At 46.8% G+C, this 20,702-nt stretch overlaps 1 long non-coding RNA gene across 2 annotated transcripts in view; it reads left to right on the forward strand.

Annotated features, from left to right (window-relative positions):
* Positions 1–20,702, forward strand: part of LOC110260224 — a 41,479-nt gene that overhangs the window by 6,704 nt on the left and 14,073 nt on the right. For both annotated transcript variants that reach the window (XR_002343104.1, XR_002343103.1), the window contains exon 2: positions 11,973–12,065. This is a non-coding gene — a long non-coding RNA (uncharacterized LOC110260224). The remainder of the gene's footprint in view (positions 1–11,972; positions 12,066–20,702) is intronic.

Below are 20,702 nucleotides of genomic sequence, written 5' to 3' on the forward strand. Positions count from 1 at the left end.
TCATCATTCCTCCATGAGAACGGCAGACCCCCCAGGTGGGAGAGCTTCATTATCTGTCCCGGGCCATACAGCCAAGTGGCAGGTGGGCCTTCAACTCAGGAGGTCAGCGATGCAACAGGTAACTTGAATACTCGCATAAATACATACAGGAGCCTCTGGAACCTGGAAGGAACCTTACTGTAGATACGGTGCCCAACCTTATTGTAAATGCACAGCTTTTCTGCATTTCTCCCCTTCGTCTGCCTGAGAGCACCTGCTCAGCCTTGAGAAGTCAACTTGAACTTCACTTCCACCTTGAAGCATTTTCCTCCATCCCCAGGTAGGTTCAGGTGTGAGCTCCCTAGCACCTGTTGCAGACACAGCCCTTCTGGTACTTCTGTCATCATCTCTATCTCCATCTATCTTCTGCCTCTCTGCAAGAGGCCCTGCAGAGCAGAGCAGAGCAGAGCGGATATTTCTGCACCTCTATCACCTACCATCAGTAATAATTGCAATTAAAGGCTACCAGTCCTCAAGCACATACTGTGTGCTAAACAATCTGAGTGCGGCATTTCTTTTTTTGGGAGAGGGAAGTGCTCAAATAACTTATTTCCTTTTTCTTAAAAAGCAATACTTTTATTAGACCATGTTACCATCTTGGTTTTTGGGGGGGTCTATTTTCCTAGGCATGTGGTACCTCTTTCCATGGGTGGTTTAAAAAATTTTAGAGTTTTAATGAATTGTAATTCTATTCTGATCATTTACTCTTCAAAAGATTTTTTTTGTAGCTTTATTGGCAGTATAATAGCCAAAAAAGAGCTGCACCTCTTTAATGTGTATACTTGATGAAATGGGACATATGCATGTATCTGCGTTAACATTACCACCATCAAAGAGCATCTCGTTCAGTCAGCACACAACTCCAAGAGGTAGGGTTTTTTTTGTCTTTTTAGGGCCGCACCCATGGCATATGGAGGTTTGTAGGCTCTGGGGGTTGAATCGGAGCTACAGCTGCTGGCCTACACCAAAGCCACAGCAATGCCAGATCCGAGCCGCGTCTGCAGCCTACACCACAGCTCATGGCAATGCTGGATCCTTAACCCCCTGAGCGAGGCCAGGGATCGAACCGGCAACCTCATGGTTCCTAGTCAGATTCTCTTCCACTGCTCCATGACGGGAACTCCTCAAGAGGGAGGTTTTCTTATGTTCATTATTGTGATGCATACAGACCCAGGAATTTCAGTGGCTTAGCAAAGAAAAAAGTTAATTAGTTGCTCACATGAAATCCAGAAGAATTCCCAATGGGAGACGGGGATGGGGAGGTAAGGAGGGCTGGGCAGTGGATGCTTCTGGCACCTCACTTGCTGCTGGTCCCCAGCTGCTGCGTGGAATGAGGATGGCCTTCAGCTGCCCCCTTTTCCAGAAAACTGAATTTTGTGAATGGTCGGGGAGGGGAACTGAGGCTTCCTTGCCTGGGAGTTTATACCCCCCCATCTCCTTGGGTACTGGTGGCAGTTGTCAGGTGATGACAGGTGCAAAGGTCACACCGCCCTCATCCCCCACGACAGGGCCAGCTCTGCGATGGGATTCGTGCTTCAGAACCTCCTGTGCCCGCAGGCCCAGGCCAGTTCCCTGCTGAGACCTCATTCTGGCTTATGTCCTCTCTCTGCTCTAGCCTGCTTTTCCCTGTGCTCTGAGATCCCTTCTGCAGGGAATCACCTTCTCTCCAAATCCCTGTCTCAGGCTTCAAGGGAAATTGACCCAAGACAGGAGCTCTCTGCTGCAGGCAGGTAATCAGGATTCCAGCCAATGGAGGCTGGGTGCTCAACACTGATCTTCCAAAGTCACCCTGGGGCTCAGCATCCTGCCAGCCGACTGGGAAGGGGAGATAGCGGAGGTTGGCAAAGGAGGGTGTATGAGTCAGGCCTGGAAGTGGTACCTACTGCTTCTTCCTACATGCTATTGGCCAATACTTAGTCACGACCACACCTGATTGCAAGGGAAGCTGTGTAATAGGGTCTAGCTGTGTGCCAGGAGGAGAGGAAAGTGGGTTTTGACCAGTTAAATCAGTCCCTGTAGAGATACCTCGTTTTAGAGGCCAGAAAACTGAGGTTTAGAGTTTTTTAGTAAATTCACCCAACGTCATAAAATCCAGACCAAAAACACAGTCCGATGTCAGAATCCTTGCCCTTCGTGTGCAGTCGAATCTCCTGCTGTCAGTGACTCAAGATGCTGAGGCTCCTGTTTGAGGCAGACCCCTTTCCCCAAGGCTCTGTGGGCAGGTCTTTACATTACCAGTGTGTGGAATCGCTTATTTGAATTATTCTACTGTGGTTGAAATAAAATGCCCCTCCTGTACTTCCTTCCAGGGGGCATCTGAGCAGAATGGTTTCCAGATTTCAAAGATGAAGGCACAAGACACCTGTAAAGATGGGACTGGGAGCGAAGAGGCAAAAGAAGCAGGGCTTTCATGTGGCACTATTTAGCCCCCCCGCCCCGAAGGCTTTGATTCTTACCCAGATCTTCACAAGGCTCAAACCCGTGCCTCCCCACCCCACTCTGCCCTCACGTTAGTCTCCTGGTGGCTCTTTCCACTCCAGTCAAAGTGACTTCTTTCTGAGTGAGAAAACAGAAGGGTTTCCAGAATGGGATGGGCAAAATGTTGCCTGGGTTCACATTCTAGCTCTGTTACTTCATGGTTGTGTGACTTTGAACAAGTGGCTTGATCTGTGTTCTAGTGGTTTTGTTCTGTTTTGCTTTGCTTTTGGGGGGCTGCATTTGCAGCATATGGAAGTTCCCAGGCTATGGGTTGAATTGGAGCTGTAGCTGCCAGTCTATGCCATAGCCATAGCAACTTGGGATCCGAACCACGTCTGTGACCTACACCGCAGCTCACAGCAAACGTGGGATCCTTAACCCACTGAGCGAGGCCAGGGATCAAAACTGCATCCTTATGGATACTGGTCAGATTCATTACTGCTGAGCCACAATGGAACTCTTGTGTTCTAGTTTTTAATCTTTAAAATGAGGATAATAATACCTGCATCAAAGGGCTTATGCTGAGAATACAACGAGCGTCTATTTCACCAAACACAGTGCCTCTACCTATTAGGCTTATCTATATTTGCCATCATTATTGTTATGCTTTAATAAGATTCTTCCCAGATCAGGGCTTCACTGATGGCAGGACCCACTCCAGACCTCATGGCCTCATTGCCCCTCAGGTTTCGGGCTCAAGGTCACATCTTCAGAGCAGCCTCCCTTAACCCCTAGCCTAGGGCTGGCTCCTCTAATCTTCCCTGGCAGAGCTGAGATTTGGAGAAGATAAATGAGGCACCCATTTTGTGTGCAAAATGTAAGCGAGGGCCCCTTAGTCCAAACCCCTTAGTAACTGAGATAAATAATATTGCATTAGCAAAAGTTTAAAATATCACAATTAATGCAAAAAAGTCCACGGTGAACAAAATAACAAATTTTAAACATAGACATATTCCATGCTGAGCCCAGTTGATGCCTAGGCCAGAGGGAAAATGTGTGTTCCTGGCTTTATTGAAAGCAAAACTCTCCATAATATTTTCAGAGTCTGATTTCTTTGCTTATCTTGCTTTCATGGGGAAGGATTGCCATGTTTGATGGCTTTTCATGACCAAGTGGCAATCTTAATAATTTTTTAATTAACATGAGCTGAAGTGAAATGACAATAAATTCTGTTTTGGAATACATAAAATATTTAAACATAAAATAATGCTGTGACTTTTAATACAGCTATTTTATCTATTTATTTATTTTGTCTTTCTGTCTTTTTAGGGCTGCACATGTGGCATATGGAAGTTCCCAGGCTAGGTGTCTAAATGGAACTGTAGCCACCAGCCTACACCAGAGCCACAGCAACACAGGATCCAAGCTGTGTCTGTGACCTACACCACAGCTCACAGCAATGCCAGATTCTTAACCCACTGAGCGAGGCCAGGGATCGAACCCGCAACCTCATGGTTTCTAGTCGGATTCGTTTCTGCTGCACCATGACGGGAACTCTCTAATACAGCTACTTAAAAAATTTGCAATGTTTTCAACTACTTTAATGTTCTAGGGGAAAAGATTAAAATATGCAAAAATATGGAGTTCCCTGGTGGCTCAGTAGTTTAATGATCTTGTATTGTTACTGCTGTGGTACAGGTTTGATCCCTGGCCTGGGAACTTCTGAATACCACAGGTGTGGCCAAAAAAATAAATAAAAATACACAAAAATATGTGTACAGGGGTATACGTTTTGCTTTTGTCTTATGTTCTAATATTGCTCAGTATGATACTGGTTTATATTTACATTTTGGATTTTTTTCAACATGTGTGTTTTAGTATCAATTTTGATTAAAAATACTGCATTTAAAATTTTTTTATTATAGTTGATTAACAATGTTCTGTCAATGTCTGCTGTACAGCAAATTGATCCAGTTACACACACACACACACACACACACACACACACACACACACACACATTCTTATTTTCACATTATCCTCCATCGTGTTCCATCACAAGTGATCAGACATAGTTCCTTGGGCTATACAGCAGGATCTCATTGCTTATCCACTCCAAATACAAGAGTTTGCATCTACTAACCCCAAACTCCCAGGCCCTCCCAGTCCCTCCCCATCCCTCTTGGCAACCACAAGTCTGCTCTCCGTGCCCATGAGTTTGTTTCTTTTCTGTAGATAGGTTCATTTGTGCCATATATTAGATTCCAGATGTAAGTGCTATCACATAGTATTTGTCTTTCTCCTTCTGAATTAATTTACTCAGTATGAGTGTCTAGTTCCATCCATGTTGCTTCAAATGCATTATTTTGTTCTTATTTATTGCTGAGTAGTATTCCATTGTGTATATATACACCACATCTTCTTTATCCATTCATCTGTTTTTGGACATTTTTTTTTTCCCCAATACAATTTTTTTCCTACTGTACAGCATGGTGACCCAGTTACACATACATGTACACATTCTATTTTCACACATTATCATGCTCCATCATAAGTGACTAGACATAGTTCCCAGTGCTGTACAGCAGGATCTCATTGCTAATCCATTCCAAAGGCAATAGTTTGTACCTATTAATCCCAAGCTCCCCAGCCACCCCACTCCCTCCCCCTTCCCTTGGCAACCACGAATCTATTCTCCAAGTCCATGATTTTCTTTTCTGTGGAAAGGTTCATTTGTCCTGTATGTTAGATTCCAGTTATAAGTGATATCATATGGTATTTGTCTTTCTCTTTCTGACTTAGTTCACTCAGTATGAGAGTCTTTAGTTCCATCCATGTTGCTGCAAATGGCATTATTTCATTCTTTTTAATGGCTGAGTAGTATTCCATCATGTATATATACCACATCTTCCTAATCCAGTCATCTTTCGACAGACATTTGGGTTGTCTCCATGTCTTGGCTGTTGTGAATAGAGCTGCAATGAACATGCGGGTGCATGCGTCTTTTTTAAGGAACGTTTTGTCTGGATATATACCCAAGAGTGGGATGGCTGGGTCATATGGTAGTTCTATGTATCGATTTCTAAGGTACCTCCATATTGATCTCCACAGTGGTTGTACCAGCTTACATTCCCACCAACAGTGCAGGAGGGTTCCCTTTTCTAAGTATTGCATTTAAGTAGCTATCTTTCATGTCTTGGCTGTTACAAATAGTGCTGCAATGAACATTGGGGTGCTTGTATCTTTTTGAATGGAAGCAACTTAAATATCCATTGACAGAGGGATGAACAAAAGAAGATGTGGTACATGTAGACAATGGAATATTACTCAGTCCTAAAAAGGAATGAAATAATGCCATTGGCAGCAATATGGATGGGCTTAGACATTATCATACTAAGTGAAGATAGACAGTGAAAGACAAGCATCATATGATATCACCTATATGCGGAATCTAAAAAAAAGGATACAAATGAATTTATTTGCAGAACAGAAATACACTCGTAACCTTTGAAAAACTTCTGATTACCAAAGGGGACAGGTGGGGGCAGGAAGGAAAGGACCTGGGGTTTGGGATTGGCATACGCTCACTGGGGTGTCTGGAATGATTGGCCCACAGGGACCTGCTGCACAGAGACCTCTACCCAGTACTCTGTGATCATCTACGTGGGAAAAGAATCTGAAAGAGAATGGATGTGTGTACACATATAAATGAGTCACTTTGTTGTGCAACAGAAATGATCACAACATTGTAAATCAAATATACTTCACTTCAAACTTTAAAAAAAAAGTAGCTATCTTTTTTTTTTTGGCAACTCCTTACATTTTGCAGCCCAGGTGATGGTGCCAGTGGCTTCACCCTCATCCTGGCCCTGCTCTTTGGTGGCACTAATCACGGTTCCAGTGAAAGAGGTAGTTGTGCCATCAGCTGTTTGAGTTACCTGCATATAAACGCTCTGAGGGCAGGGATGGGGCTTGCTTTGCTCACAATGGTGTTGGGGCTGTGTCTGTGTCTGACTCCTTCAGGCATGCAAAACACTTTCTGAACAAACGAATGAAGAGATTTCTAAAAGGAGCCACCCTGGATCTGGTCTGTAGTGTCAGTTCATGTCTTCACATTATTTACTTGAGGAAGCATATACTGAAGGCATCCTGTGGCCATGTACCTACCTTGCAAGCTGTAGGGATGGTAAAGACAAGGCCTCTGCACTCAGTGAGTTGGCTGGTGGTGAAGACTGATCTACGGTTCAGTTCCATTGAGAAGCACTGAGAGATGGAGGTCATGGTGGGGCGGGGAGCAGCAAGAGCCCAGAAGTGGGGTCCAGGCTCACCCTGGATGTTCAGGGGAAGGTCGGCTTAAATGTTCTGTGTGACCCAAGTAATGGAGGAGGAGGAGTGGATAGGCGAGTGCACCAATGGGGAAAGGGAGTTTTGAACAGACAGCTTAGCATGTGCAAAGGCCCTGGGGGCAGGAAACAGTATGCTGTATACATAAGGGAACCCCTAGCAGTTTGCTGCTCTTAGAACATAGAACAAAGCACTAGAGATCAGCTAAGACAGCCTTGCAGAAATGGGGTGGGCGGAGTCTCACAATCTGCAATGCCAGGGTCTTCAAAGCTTTTCTGCAGAGTGTGACCAGTGGAACGCCTTTCCTGAAAGGGATGAAACAGGATTTCACAGGAGGCCCCGGTAAATGCACGCCCAGTGGTTTTCTGAGATGTGTGGCCTGGTATTGGGAGTAGTAGGGAGTCGCTTGTCCTGTGGGATAGGAAAGTCGGGAACTGCAACTTGGTAGAAAGAAGCCCAGTTACAGAGCTGAACGGGGCTGCACGACTCTCCCAAGCCAGAACTCAAGGGAAGCCAAGTCAACGTGGGGTGCCCTCATCCCTCTGTTCCGTATCCAGGGTTGTCACCTGTCACTCACACCAAGTGGGAATTCATAGCATTGATTGCCCTTTTAAAGCAATCTCAGCCAGGCCCTAACATGGGATAGAGCTTTGTAACCGGCCCGAGGCACGTATGTCTGTTATGACTCTCTGGTCCAAAGTCACTGTTGAAGCAGTGGACACCACCCCTTTGCCAAACAATTTTCAGTCCTGGGCCAGGGGCTTGGAGAGCTTATCTCAAGGGCCTGGCGGGGCTTCCTGTCATTACTTTACACAAGGCGTGGGCTTATCTTACGGGAACCTTTGGAGTTGTGAGCAGAGTTGCAAACCCTCCCCAGCGGTGCATTTCATCCCGAGGTGAGTGACCTTGCTCACAGGGAGATGAAAAATCCCCTTCCTGGGTTATTAAAGTTTACACTATCAGCTCCTTGAGCTTGTACATTTGCAGTGGCATTTGACTCCAAGTAGGAATCTGGGTCATCTGATGGCAATTATAGCTCTTTTATCTGCATCTGTTGAGCAGAAACTCTCTAGGGCCTCCCCTTAAAAATATGGTTTCAGGAGTTCCCATTGTGGCCCAGCAGTAGTGAACCCGACTAGGATCCATGAGGACATGGGTTTGATCTCTGGCCTCCACTCATAGGTTAAGGATCCAACGTTGCTGTGAGCTGTGGTGTAGGTTGCAGGCTCAGATCTGGCGTTGCTGTGGCTGTGGTGGAGGCTGGCAGCTGCAGCTCTGATTCAACCTCTAGCCTGGGAACTTTCATATGCCCCGGTGTAGCCCTAAAAAAAAAATCTGGCTTCAGCCCTCTGAGCTAGAGGGAAGATATCCTGAGGCCGCCCTTCCAGGGAGGCAAAACTGGGCTGTATCCTCTGGGCTGAGAGGAGTCCACTTGGTCCCAGAAAAAGAAGTCCTTTCCATATTCACCCAAAGTAACGCTTCTCCAAGCATGGAGGCATCTGGTGCAAGTTCTTCTAGCTGCATGCCTTTGGGTGGTTATGCCGTCACCCTCAACCTCAGTTTCCAAGAGCCCAGAAGCGGGTAAAAGCTCACCCCAGAGGTACAGGAGAAGGCCGGCTTAAAGGTTCTGTGTGAGCCAAGTTATGGAGGAGGAGGAGTGGATAGGCAAGTGCACCAACAGGGAAAGGGAGTTTTGAACAGATAACTTAGCATGTGCAAAGGCCCTGGGGGCAGGAAAACAGCATGCTATACACATATGGGAACCCCTAGCAGTTTTGGTGCTTTTGGAACATAGAAGAAAGCGGTAGAGATGGGCTAGGACAGCCTTGTAGAAATGGGCTGGGCAGAGTCTCACAGCCTGCAATGCCAGGGTCTTCAAGTTTTTTCTGCAGAGTTTAACCAGTGGAATGTCTTTCCCAGAAAGGATGGATTTCTTTATAAGAATCACCTTGACTATGAGGATTCTAAATAGAATCAGCAATGACAAAGCATGCAGGGAGCCCAGTGTACAAGTGATGCTTGATCCGGGGTCAGTGACCTCTGCACACGGCTCTCTTCTCCGTGCTCCATTCTCCGGGTCTCTGGTCACTCGAAACCGGAGAGGGAGGACAGCTTGCAAGAGGAAGTTAACTGCAAATATTGGGCTCCAGAAAGGGTTCCTCCTCAAGACAGTTCCTTTTCAAACTGATCACAGTTTTACACATGCAATTTATTTCACGTATCTCATTCCACTGGCCAAATCCTAATTTGTTCTGTCTTCTGGAAATTGGGGGAAATAGGGACAGTAGATGCAGTCCCAGTTTGGCCTGTGACTCACAGATTATCTCCTGCCTTGCCCACGACCACCTGTGCAACCGGACTCCACCAGCCAGAGCACTCGCCTGCTAGTGAATTGTCTTCAGAATTTACCCCTGCAGCAGGCACGCAATGCTCTTGGGACTGAAGGTGTGATGGTTTCTACAACTTGTTCTGACTGCCTGGATAACTTGGGAAATTTCTCTCCTGACTTCCTTCTCCCCTTTTACAAAATGCAGGGCTTGCATTGCTAACCCTGTTCTAGGCTTTTCTCCCTTCCTGGGCTCTGTCTCTGGGGCTGCAGAAGCTGAGTGCATCCTTCGAGAATTCCTTACCTTCATCACTCAGCACATGAAACTGGGAGGAAGGCAAGAGGCACTGTTCTTGGTCCTGTTCTGAGGCTCCGGCCTCCTCTGCTAACAGCACAGAGAGAGGGGGCCTTGGGGCGCCCTCCCCTCCTCCTCTCAGCTCTCACTCAGCCGCTTACTGCCACACCATGTAATTATACCAACAGACGGCTTGTCCATACTCACTTATGTGCATAGCTCCCCTGCACATCAAAAAGCAAATCTCCAAGGTGAAGGGCCCCGAGGCTATTAGCCTATAAAAATTTGTGTTTCTGAAAACAAAGTTGCACAGACATGGCAGGTAAACATCACCCAGAATCACACCTCCTTGCCCCGTTCATACCTTACATACCCCCAAAATATGACAGTTACATGGTTAAAAAAAAAACACAACCCCCCAAACCCTGTTTAGTATTAAAATGTAATTTCTTTTTAAATTTTTAGGAATTGTATTGGAGTATAGTTGACTTCCAGTGTCTTGTAAGTTTCAGGTGTACAGCAAGACGAGTCAGTCATACGTATAAATACATCCATTCTTTTTTCTCATAGGGGTTATTACAAAGTATTGAGTAGAGTTTCCTGTCCTGTGCAGTAGGTTCTTGTTAATCATCTATAAAATGCAATTTTTTCCCCATTTCCTTTTTTTATTAAAGTATAATTGATTTATAATGTTCCAATTTCTGTTGTACAGCAGTGACCTCATCATATATGTGTTTGTGTATATTATACACACACACACACACTCCTCTTTTTATATTATCTTCCATCATGGTCTATCCCAAGAGATTGGATATAGTTCCCTGTGCTATACAGTAGGAGCTCATTGCTTATCCATTCTAAATATAAGTTTATTTATTGTATATATATATATTTTTATGTATTATATATATATATATATATATATTTTTTTTTTTTAGGGCCGCAGGTGTGGCATATGGAAGTTCCCAGTCTAGGGGTCACATTGGAGTTATAGCTGCTGGCCTCCACCACAGCCGCAGAACATGAGCTTCGTCCTGCAACATACTCCACAGATCCTTAACCCACTGAGCGAGGCCAGGGATCAAACCTGCCTCCTCATGGATACTAGTCCAGTTCACTTCTGCTGAGCCATGATGAGAAGTCCCCTAAATGTAACAGTGTAAAATGCCACTTGTTAAGAAGTCTGTATCATTGACAATATCTCCTACTGACCCGAAGGCAGGACAATGTGTGTGCCTTTCCTGGTTGGGGTTCGGGGGGAGGAAGGGCTCGGGCCCAGACAGCTATCATCATCATTTCCTCCAGGAATTTTTTCTTGGCTCTAGAAGGCAAAGGATTGACGGGGACAACGAGCTCATGGCCCGGCTGGCCACATCTAATTAAGCTCATTAACAGGGAAGCCTTGCCTTGGGTCAGCTCTGCAACAGGACTTTGGAGGAAGAGGAAATGGCTTTCCCAGGGCATCTGATTCCCCATTGGCACCCATGGAAGCGACAGCTGGGGCGTTTCTAGGTCGGGCAGGGCTGTGCCCTTGCCTGCAGTCTGTGCTGCATGATCAAGAACCAGGGTGACCAACTGCCCTGGTTTGCCCAGGGTTGGACTGAAGGGTGGTTCCCTGAAAAAGCCAGGAAGCTTCCGGGCAGACCGGGACAAGTTGGTTCCCTTTCATCATGCATCAGAGGAGGGGGAGTGAAGCCTGCAGTGCTCTGGAGGGGATGTCAGAGACCCTTCACCCTAGTCCTTGAGAACAGGCATCAGTAAACTTTCAACAAAGGACCCGAATAATGAATACTTCAGACTTGGTCTCTGTCGCAACTACTCAACTTGGCCATGGTCATGTGAAAACAGCCATGGGCAAAATGTGAAGAAATGAGCTTGACAGCATCTAGATAAGATGTTATCTATAAATACTGACTGGATTTGGCCTGTGGGCTGTACTTTGCCAACCCTTGCTATAGGAGGTATTTCTTTTTTTTATGCCTCCCTTGATGTCACAGGCACATGTAACCTCAGCACCTTTGTCCAGGAAGCAAGATACCCAAAGGCTTAGGGAGGGCTTGGACGTTGTTGTTAAACAGACCTGGCTCAAATCTCGGCTTTGCCACCTGCTAGCTGAGTGACCATGGGCAGATTGCTTCACATCTCTGAGCCCTAGTTTCCTCTCCATAAACTAGGAATGATGAGAATGATACCTGCCTGCCCAGGGTGAAGGGGAGGGGACGAAGACCCCCATCTCTGTCCAGGGAAGAAGTCCCAGGACACAGGACCACTTTCCATCCACAGCGACGGAGAACCTGCAGAGGTGATGAGGAACATCCAGCACACAGCTCCTCTGTGCCCAGCTCCCTGCTCATCACCGGAGCCAAAACACTCAGTAAAAGGACAGACACACAGCTCTTCTCCTCCTGGGATTTACAGTCTGGTGGCATGTGTAGGGAGGCAGACAGGCAGTTAAAATAAGTCGGGTTAAATCCCAGAGTGCGAGGAGGCCAAGAGTGGATGGAACTTCAACTTTTTTTTTTTTTTTTCCTTTCCGTTTTGGATGAGAAGGAAGTTTCCGTGAGGGGACTACGTCGCTTACACGCCTGCAAGAACTGAGAGGAGCCACCGCTTAGGAGCTGCTGGGGTCCGACGCCGATGCAGGTGGCTTCTCTCGGGGTGTGAGCTTGGGTGGGGCTGCTTGCTGCAGGGGTGTGGGCACCGCATATGTGTGTGAAGGTCTAGTTGTGTGTCTCCTGGTGGGTAATTTGTGGGTGTGTGGCTTGTCTGGTGACAGATGAAGGGCGGCTCTGACGTAACAAAAGGCATGTTTGTATCTGCGACTTGATAAACAGAGACGTTTAGGGCTGGCAGCGTCTTAGAAGTGGCCTGTCCCTGTCCTCCTCCTCTTTTCCTTGGGTTACATTACAGGTGGTTAAGTGAAGGCTGGTCCCAAGATGCTCAACTAATTATCTCCTGACTCCTTATCCAGACACACTGGACAACCAGGGTCAGCTAGATTCTGGGTGAACCCAGAGTTCAGACAAGCCCGTCTGGCCCCGCCTGGTTTGGGGTTGACAGAGGGAGGCAGGGTGAGTACTGGGAAGACAGAAAGGCATGTTTATGGCAAAAGACTAGGCACAATGCCAGGCTCTGTTCAGTAAGGGTTAGTTGAATTTGAACCTACATTTTGTTTATGTTTCACTGAAAGTAAAGTCAAGACCTGCCATTTAAAAATCTCAACTTGCAAGAGTTCCCATTGCGGCTCAGTGGTAACAAACCCATGGACTAGGATCCAGGAGGATGCGGGTTTGATCCCTGGCCTCACTCAATGGATTAAGGATCCGGTGTTGCTGCAGGCTGTGGTGTAGGTCACAGATGTGGCTCGGAATCCACATTGCTGTGGCTGTGGCATAGGCCAGCAGCTGTAGCTCTAATTTGAGCCTGGGAACTTCCATATGCCTCAAGGGTGACCCCAAAAAGCAAAGTAAGATAAAATAAAATTAAAAAATAAAAATTTTAACTTGTATTCTTACATTTATTTCCATTTGCCTTAATAAAAACTAGCAGAAGCTGGAGGTGTGATCTCAGGGGAGACGCTGCTATGTTCCAAGATGCCCTTCGTGAATTTAAAGTATGAGTAGGTTTATATCTTGGAGGAGTTTCTGAAGATAGAAAGGACCTTTGACCAGCATCAAGTCTGTTACGTCAAGAGAGGCAGGCAGGATTTTTGACCTGGAGCTTTTTCCATCACAGTTCTGCACACTCCATGCCAAGGCATGACCCCCGGTGACGTCCTGGCCTCTTCATGCCCTGACCTGTGATGTGGCACGTCCAGGACCTTCCTTCTCAGCCAATGTCAGTTCCTCTACCCAGTGGGATGTCTGGTTCACAGTGTGGGAATCTCATCTCTCAGACAAGGTGGTGCCAGGTTTACGTTTCTACCCAGGAGATGCCGCCTCTGGGTTTATTCTAAAAAAGGCCAAGTCCAAGAGCTTATGAAGCTGCTTTGAGAGAGCTTTATTTTTTAAAAATGTCTTTCAATATATCAGCCATGCATAATCACTGCAGGAAGATGAAAACAAAACATACAGATAATCTAAGAGAAGATTAAAAAATCACACTATTCAAAGGCATCTGCTTCTAAGACTTAGGAATGGATTCTTCCTGACTTTTTCTATATGTGGCACAAGCACATTTTTCAAATGAAATTGAGATTGTTCTGTAAAACTCTGTGGGATTGAGAAAGTAGGTTAGGTGTTTTCCCCACACAAAACAGGAGTGATGATGGGAGTTCCCTGGTGGCTCAGTAGGTTAAGGACCTGGCGGTGTCACTGCTGTGGCTTAGGTTCAAACCCTGGCCTGGGAACTTCTGCATGCTGTGGACCCAGCTTAAAAACAACAACAACACCACCAGGAATGGGGACAACCAGAGCATCATTATCCTTTCTCAGAATTCTGTCACCATGCTGGATGGGCAGCTAAGGAGCATGCAGATGTGAGGCTCCATGGACCTCCCCAGCGGAGCTCAGCCCAGGTGCCAGCCACACAGGTGAAAAGATCCTCCAGTGATTCCAGTCCTCAGACGTCTGAGTCACCCTTAGCTAAGACCCCAGACGCCATGGAGCAGAGACAAGCTGTCCTTGCTGTGGCCTCTCAGAATCCTGACCCGCAGAAGAAGGGACCATAATAAAATGGCTGATGTTTTTCACTATATTTTGCATTGGGAGTAGTGTGGTTTTGCAGCAACAGAATCTGTCACCGGAATATCAAATATTCACGTTTGAGAAGCCCTTGAGAGAAAGCCCTCACCCGCGTGTGGGCTCTGTTCCTGCCCATATCCTGGAGGAATCTGCCCCTGCTTGGTTGGCTTATAAAACTCCTACTTATCTATCACATCTTAGCCCCAGTGCTATCTCTTTTAGGGAGACATCCCATCTCCCTATGCCCCATCACCCAGGCTTCGTTGCTGCTTCCTCTGGGTACCACTCTGATTATAGCCTAGACTATGTGGTTCGGTAATTATCAGGTTGTTTTCTTTCTGAGAATTCCTTAAAAGAATTGCATCTCCAGTACCTGGAACAGAGCTTGGCACATAGGAGTCACTCAGTCAATATTTGTTGAATAAATGGGCTAAAGGACCGTGGGATGGGGTGTACCCAGGAGATCATGGAAGAACACCTGAATTTGTGATTTTGTTCCTCCATTGTTCCTGTCTGGCTTTGGGTAAGTGACAGGTCTGTGCCTTGTGGGGTTTTGTTGTTTTGCTTCAAGGAGATAATGGAAAGGAAAGTGCTTTGGAACATAAAAATGAGACGCATTCTTTATACGGTTATTATTAAGTGAGAAATAAGTAGCAGGTGCATTTGGGTAGCAACTTGATGACCAGGGTCTGTGCCTGAGTTCTTGGTTGAGGGTGAAAAGTCCCAGGTCTAATCTCCGGAGCTGGGTGCCTCCAGGCAATTCCTCCTCTCAGTCTGCTCTGGGTCTAGTGAGGCTGTTGTGGCCACCCCCACCTCCCTGCGTTTGTTGTGAGGCTCAGATGAGATAATGCACATCAAACATCCGTTGTGGTTAAAGTATCTGGCAAAACTTCTGGGCCTCCACAAATGCACCGTGCTTCTTCCCTGAGCCTGGCACCCTCCTGGGAGGCCCGTGTTCTTGGCCCTCGGCTGAGATTGCCAGTCCTACTCCTGCTTGGAGTCTCACTTGATTGATGCCACATCTTCTGGCTGCACCTGAAGCTGCAGGCTAGTTCCTGCTTTTGCTGTCAGCCTGGTGCTGAGTGGCTTGGTACCAAGACTTACCTCCCAGAGAGGCTTGTTGCTAACTTAATGTTTACACTGCATCCAGGAGGAAAAAGCCCTCTTCTTAAGCCCTATTCTTCTACTCACCGTCCTTCCCACAGATTCTATTTCAAAGAAACGTTCTCTAAACCTCTCAGGCAAGGCCAGCCCCCTATATCCCCACGCTCTAGTGTCTTTGCTCATTAACTTTGTAATTTTATCATAGTTATTGCGATCTCAAAGTGTTTGTTATCAACCTCCCTCCTGGACCATATTTGATTCCTTGCCCTTTTCCTTCTGCCCAGCACAGTGCCTGGCTCATAGATAGTGTCCATAAATATTTGTTAAGCCAAGGAGTGAAAGAATGTTCTGAATTAACTCGGTTCTCTTGATATGCATTGCATGTTCCTACTTGGGAACATTTGCTTCTGCCATTTAGCCCATGGGAATGTTCTCTCTCTTTCTCTCTCCCTCTCTCCTTCTCTCATGCAGGCGCCTGAGTACACCCACACCCACACCCACAAACCCATTAAATGAGATAATGCATGCAAAGCAATTAGCACAGCAGCAAGCACAGTGAAAGCGCTTAGTAGGGGTCAGCAGCTGCATGTCTCCCTGCTGAGCCTCTAATTATTTGCAACTTCTTAATTGCCTGTGCACCACTCATAGCCTAGCACACACAGCGCCTGCTCACTTGGTACTCAATTGCATAAATGCACAGTCCTTGTCTTCCTTCATGGAGATGAAATGGGATTTATGGCATCCTGTGCTGGGTGTTTTTACCTTTATCTTCCAGATGAAGAACTAGTGGTTCAGTGTGGAGAAGTAACTTGTCTGTTGTGCCTGCTCCTGTGCTACCTTGATGGGTGGGTGGGGGAGTTGGTCAGATAAAATGACAAGCAAGATGGCACAGAGCCCTTGTGCTTAAGATATCTTGAAGTCCTAGCTTGCAAGAACAAATGCAAGTACTCACATCAGCCTTGGAATCAGGCAGATGTGGCTTGAACCTTGAACCTCAGGGCTGCCATTCATCATTCTTGGGAAAGTAGGGACTTACCTAATGCATCTAAGTCTCATTTCCACCTACCTAACAATGGAATTAAAGTAGCCTAAAATCTCTGAGTGAGAGTGCCAGGGGAGGCACTGTGCTCAGAGCTAGAACAATGCCAGTTGCCCATTGTTAGGGTTCTTTCCATCTTCCTAAAGAGGGGGGTGCTGCATTGTTCTCTTTCACCCAAGTGGACATGGAAGAAAGAGTTCCCCAGTCATCTCAAACCTCTTCTCTCTCCATCAGTCAAGTGGGCATTCTCCCCTGACATTTTGAGCCTGTCAGTGAGGGCCGGATGTCAAAATCATTTCATGTGACCCGAGACCCGTTTGTTGGCAATGGCCCCCGCATACAGGTGCCCAGACAGAACCGCCAGACAGCCTCTGGGGTTTATGGGTCCTCCCTGGGGTGACCTAGCTCTCCCTCAATTGGTTTCCCTGGGAGCCCTCCTCTGCTGCCTCACCTGTGACTCAGAACCTGAACTAAAGTCTGCGCCACGGTCCCCGGGTGGAGATGGGAAGGTGTCATTTTTGGCATCTGATAAGTAGAGTTTTTACTTTAAAAAGACTTGAGCCAGAGGGCCGAAGGCACAGCAGAGAAGAGAACCCCTCCACGATTAAATATTCATTGAACGGTCACGCCATTAGTGTCAGAAAATGACAGTGACGCCACATAAGACAAAATGACGGATGCAGAGGCTCCAGGAGGTACCAAGGGAACCTCGTGTCCACCCCCGCCCCCGCCACTGCCCCCCATCCCTGGTTCCCACCACTTTCATCAGATGAATATATTTTTCCCTGAGCTAAAATATTCTTGCTGTCTGAAGTGACTTTTCCAAAGGCTGACTCCTGACTTTTCAAATTACATCCAAGTGACAGCTGTATGCTCTCTGTGTCCCAATAAGCGGAGTTTGGAGAGCTTGGCCAAGGTCAGAGGCAGTGGGGAGGTTTCCTCTGAGCAGAAGGTTTGGGCTGGGCTGGTTTGCAGTGTGGCTTCCATTCTGCCAGCCCCCCACCCAAATCGCCCTCTTGCTAAGGTCCCTGGTGTGCTCCCACATGACATGGCACCCTCTGTCCTCTCCTGAGTGCTGAGAACTTGACTCTGTGACCTAAGATTTGGGAAATCCTCTCTTTGACGCTCCTCCCACCTTGCTCTTTTCCTGCCTGGGTCCCCGCAACTTCCTTTTCTTCCTTTGCTAACCACCTTTCAGATGCTTCTTTTTTTTTTTCCCTTTTTTGTTTTGTTTTGTTTTCCTTTTTAGGGCTGCACCTGCAGCATATGGACGTTCCCAGGCTAGGGGTTGAATTGGAGCTGCAGCTGCCAGCCTACACCACAGCTACAGCAACACAGGATCTGAGCTGCATCTACAACCTATGCAGCAGATTGTGGCAACACCAGATCCCTAACCCACCGAGCGGGGCCAGGGATTGAACCCGCATCCTCATGGAGACAGTGTCAGGTTCTTAATTCCCTAGGCCACTAAGGGAACTCTCAGATGCTTCCTTTAAAACCTATTTTCCTCTCACTTCTCTTTTAGATCCAAACCTTCCCTCTAGATGACCTCACTTATCTCCTGGACTTGTCATCAATAATTGGAATTGGCAGAGAAATGGCCCCACAAAGATAACCACATCTTCCGCTCTGCAACCTGTGGTTACTTAGCCTGCCACGGAAAAAGGGAGTTGGCGGGTGCGATTATTTAAGAATCTTGAGATGAGGAGATTATCCTGGATTAGTGGACCCAAAGCCTGAGGGTCTCCCAGGGTCAGGCCTGAGGTTTCTGAGCTGTTTTCACTGTTGACTTGGTCAATCCACTGGCATGGTCAGCAGTGGTGGCCTGCTTTGCGGCTAGCACTTCCACAGCGAGGTAATCAAATCAGCTTCCCAAGCCTAATGCAGGTGTCCTCTTTGGGGTGAGACTTGATATACAATGAAAAGTGCCTTTGCCCACTTCCTCCCAGGAAAGTGGGAGTGGCTGATCAATGAAATCAGATTCTTGGCGGCGTGGGGTCGTGCAGGAAGAGAGGGCACTGAGATGGCAATGCGAAACGGAGACCTCTCCCTCCCCTCAACATATGCATTTGGAGGTTCAGACAGAGTTGGGGGTGACGCTCCCCTTCTATGTCTCCTGCGTAGGGTAAATTCTAGCCAGAGGAGTGAGGATGGTGGCCTTCCTGTGCTTTCAACCTGCACCTGCTCACCTGCAGCATTCAAAGGCAAAAGAATTTCTATCAAGGCCTTCTCCTTCTGGGCCATTGCCTTGGGCCCGAGGCACGATGCTTCAAATACTTTGGTTCCTTTTCTCTACTGACCTTCATGAAAGACACAGGAACCACTTCAGAGCTTCTTTCAGCAAATAAAAATGATAGAGCCGGAAAGCATTTGCTGCTTGGTATTTGTCAGACTTGGTGCCCATCACAGACCATCTCCTGAAGGCCTCCTGGCAATGGGGTGAGCACCACCTTACAGAGGAGGAAACTCAGAGAGGTAACTCCTCCAGGGCGGCAGAGTTATGAGATGAGGGAGCTGGGCTCCAGACCTCAAAAGTGGTTTTAAAGCCCACGATCTCAACCACGGCGGCTTTTTTTCATTTGTTGTTTTGCAGCTCAGGGAGAGACAGGAAAAGCACAAATTGGAGGTGCAGGCCCGATCCCAAGCCTCACATCAAGAGTAAGTGCTTTTAGCTTCATTTTACACATGGTAAAACTGAACATTTTATGGCCCCACTGTGATGAGTGGTATTGGTGGTGTTTCATTGAAGAAATTCCCCTTTGTCCACCAAACACTAATCACACAGCAGAGGCACACACATGCTTGGAGGGAACAATCCTGAAGTGTGATTTCTTCTCTGTTCTTTCCTCTGTTTATCTTTCACACAAGGGCTAAAAACAAGTGAGATGTAATTTAAACTTACTTTATAAGAACATACCTGTTGGATACAGATGTTAAATCGCTATAGTTTTGGGTCCAAACACCATCAATCTGAAAATTGTTGTCCAGCTCTGCAATTACTCTGAGCCTTAGGTCTGAGGTCTTTCTGACAAATCAGGGAACGAGAAATAGCTCCAGATGTGGCGGTTCCTGACACTCTATTGCAGCCTGATATTCATGATGGATTGCACTGGTTTCAGAATTCTTAGGGAACTCACTCACTGGCTCACCACACTATCCTTCAGAATAGAATGCTGCCCACTCAGGAGAACTCAGCACTTGCAATATTTTCATGAGCTCCGTTGGGCACCTCTGACTACCACGTGATATCTGATTACTGTTTAATGAGTATTCATTGCATATATCATTTCAAAGCATGGTGCGGAGGGGGAAAAAGAACCGAAAGAGTTCTAGAAATGGGGAAAGATTGTGATCACACTAGCCTAGGAAGTGTGGGAGCTCATCTTAGGTAAAAATGACATTCTTCGTTACTCCTTTCTTTTGCTTCTTTTTTTTTTTTTTTTTTTTTGTCTTTTTACTAATTTTTGGGGCCACTCCCGTGGCATATGGAGGTTCCCAGGCTAGGGGTCTAATCGGAGCTGTAGCCACTGGCCTACGCCAGAGTCACAGCAACGCGGGATCCGAGCCGCATCTGCGACCTACACCACAGCTCACGGCAACGCCGGATCGTTAACCCACTGAGCAAGGGCAGGGACCGAACCCGCAACCTCATGGTTCCTAGTCGGATTCGTTAACCGCTGCGCCACGGCGGGAACTCCCCTGCTTCTAATCTTTGTATGTCTTTGTTGGTCTTCTTCATAGGCTACCCACATTTTCTACTTCTTTCCCTACCAAACATAGATATAAGTAAAAAATCACACCATTTCCATACATCACAGGGAGAGAATGTGTTTTCGGGTAGTGTTAACCCTGTCTTTGTTGGAGATGCTGGAACACAACTACCTGCTGGGATAGCCCACTGAAATGATGCTAAGAAGAACAGGTACCACTACACTGTTGAAAGTACATGTATGTGGGAATTTGAATTACATCTCACAGTGAGGCCACGAGACAGAGATGGTTATTGTCCTCATTTTATGGATGAGGAAATGACATACACAGAGCTTGAGTTACACAAAGTCACACGGATAGTAAGTGGCAAAGCTCGGATGTGAGCCCCACCAACCAACACCAGACATCATCTTTTGTTAGGTGGGATTATGGCCCCAGCCAGGCCACCAGTGAACCAGCCCCTATTCCATTAGCCAGTCTGAGCCTCTGTCACTGTTTCTTTTGCCAAGCACACAGTGTAAAATGTTTCCAAATTAAATTAGAGTCCTTCCCTGTTGTCTCTCTCACAGCCAGGTGTTAACACACCCGAGCTCCAGGAATAGGTCTTGGAAAGTTCCTGCAGCAATTATTCAAATATTCTTTTCCTCCCTCCTCTACTGGCTGGTTTCCAGGTCTTGAATTTGGGGCTTGGGAGTCTAAGCCGTGTGAACCTACAGGATAAGACACAATTTGAAGGCAGAAAGG

This window comes from Sus scrofa, chromosome 4, assembly GCF_000003025.6.
Source record: "Sus scrofa isolate TJ Tabasco breed Duroc chromosome 4, Sscrofa11.1, whole genome shotgun sequence".
Lineage (NCBI taxonomy): Eukaryota > Metazoa > Chordata > Mammalia > Artiodactyla > Suidae > Sus > Sus scrofa.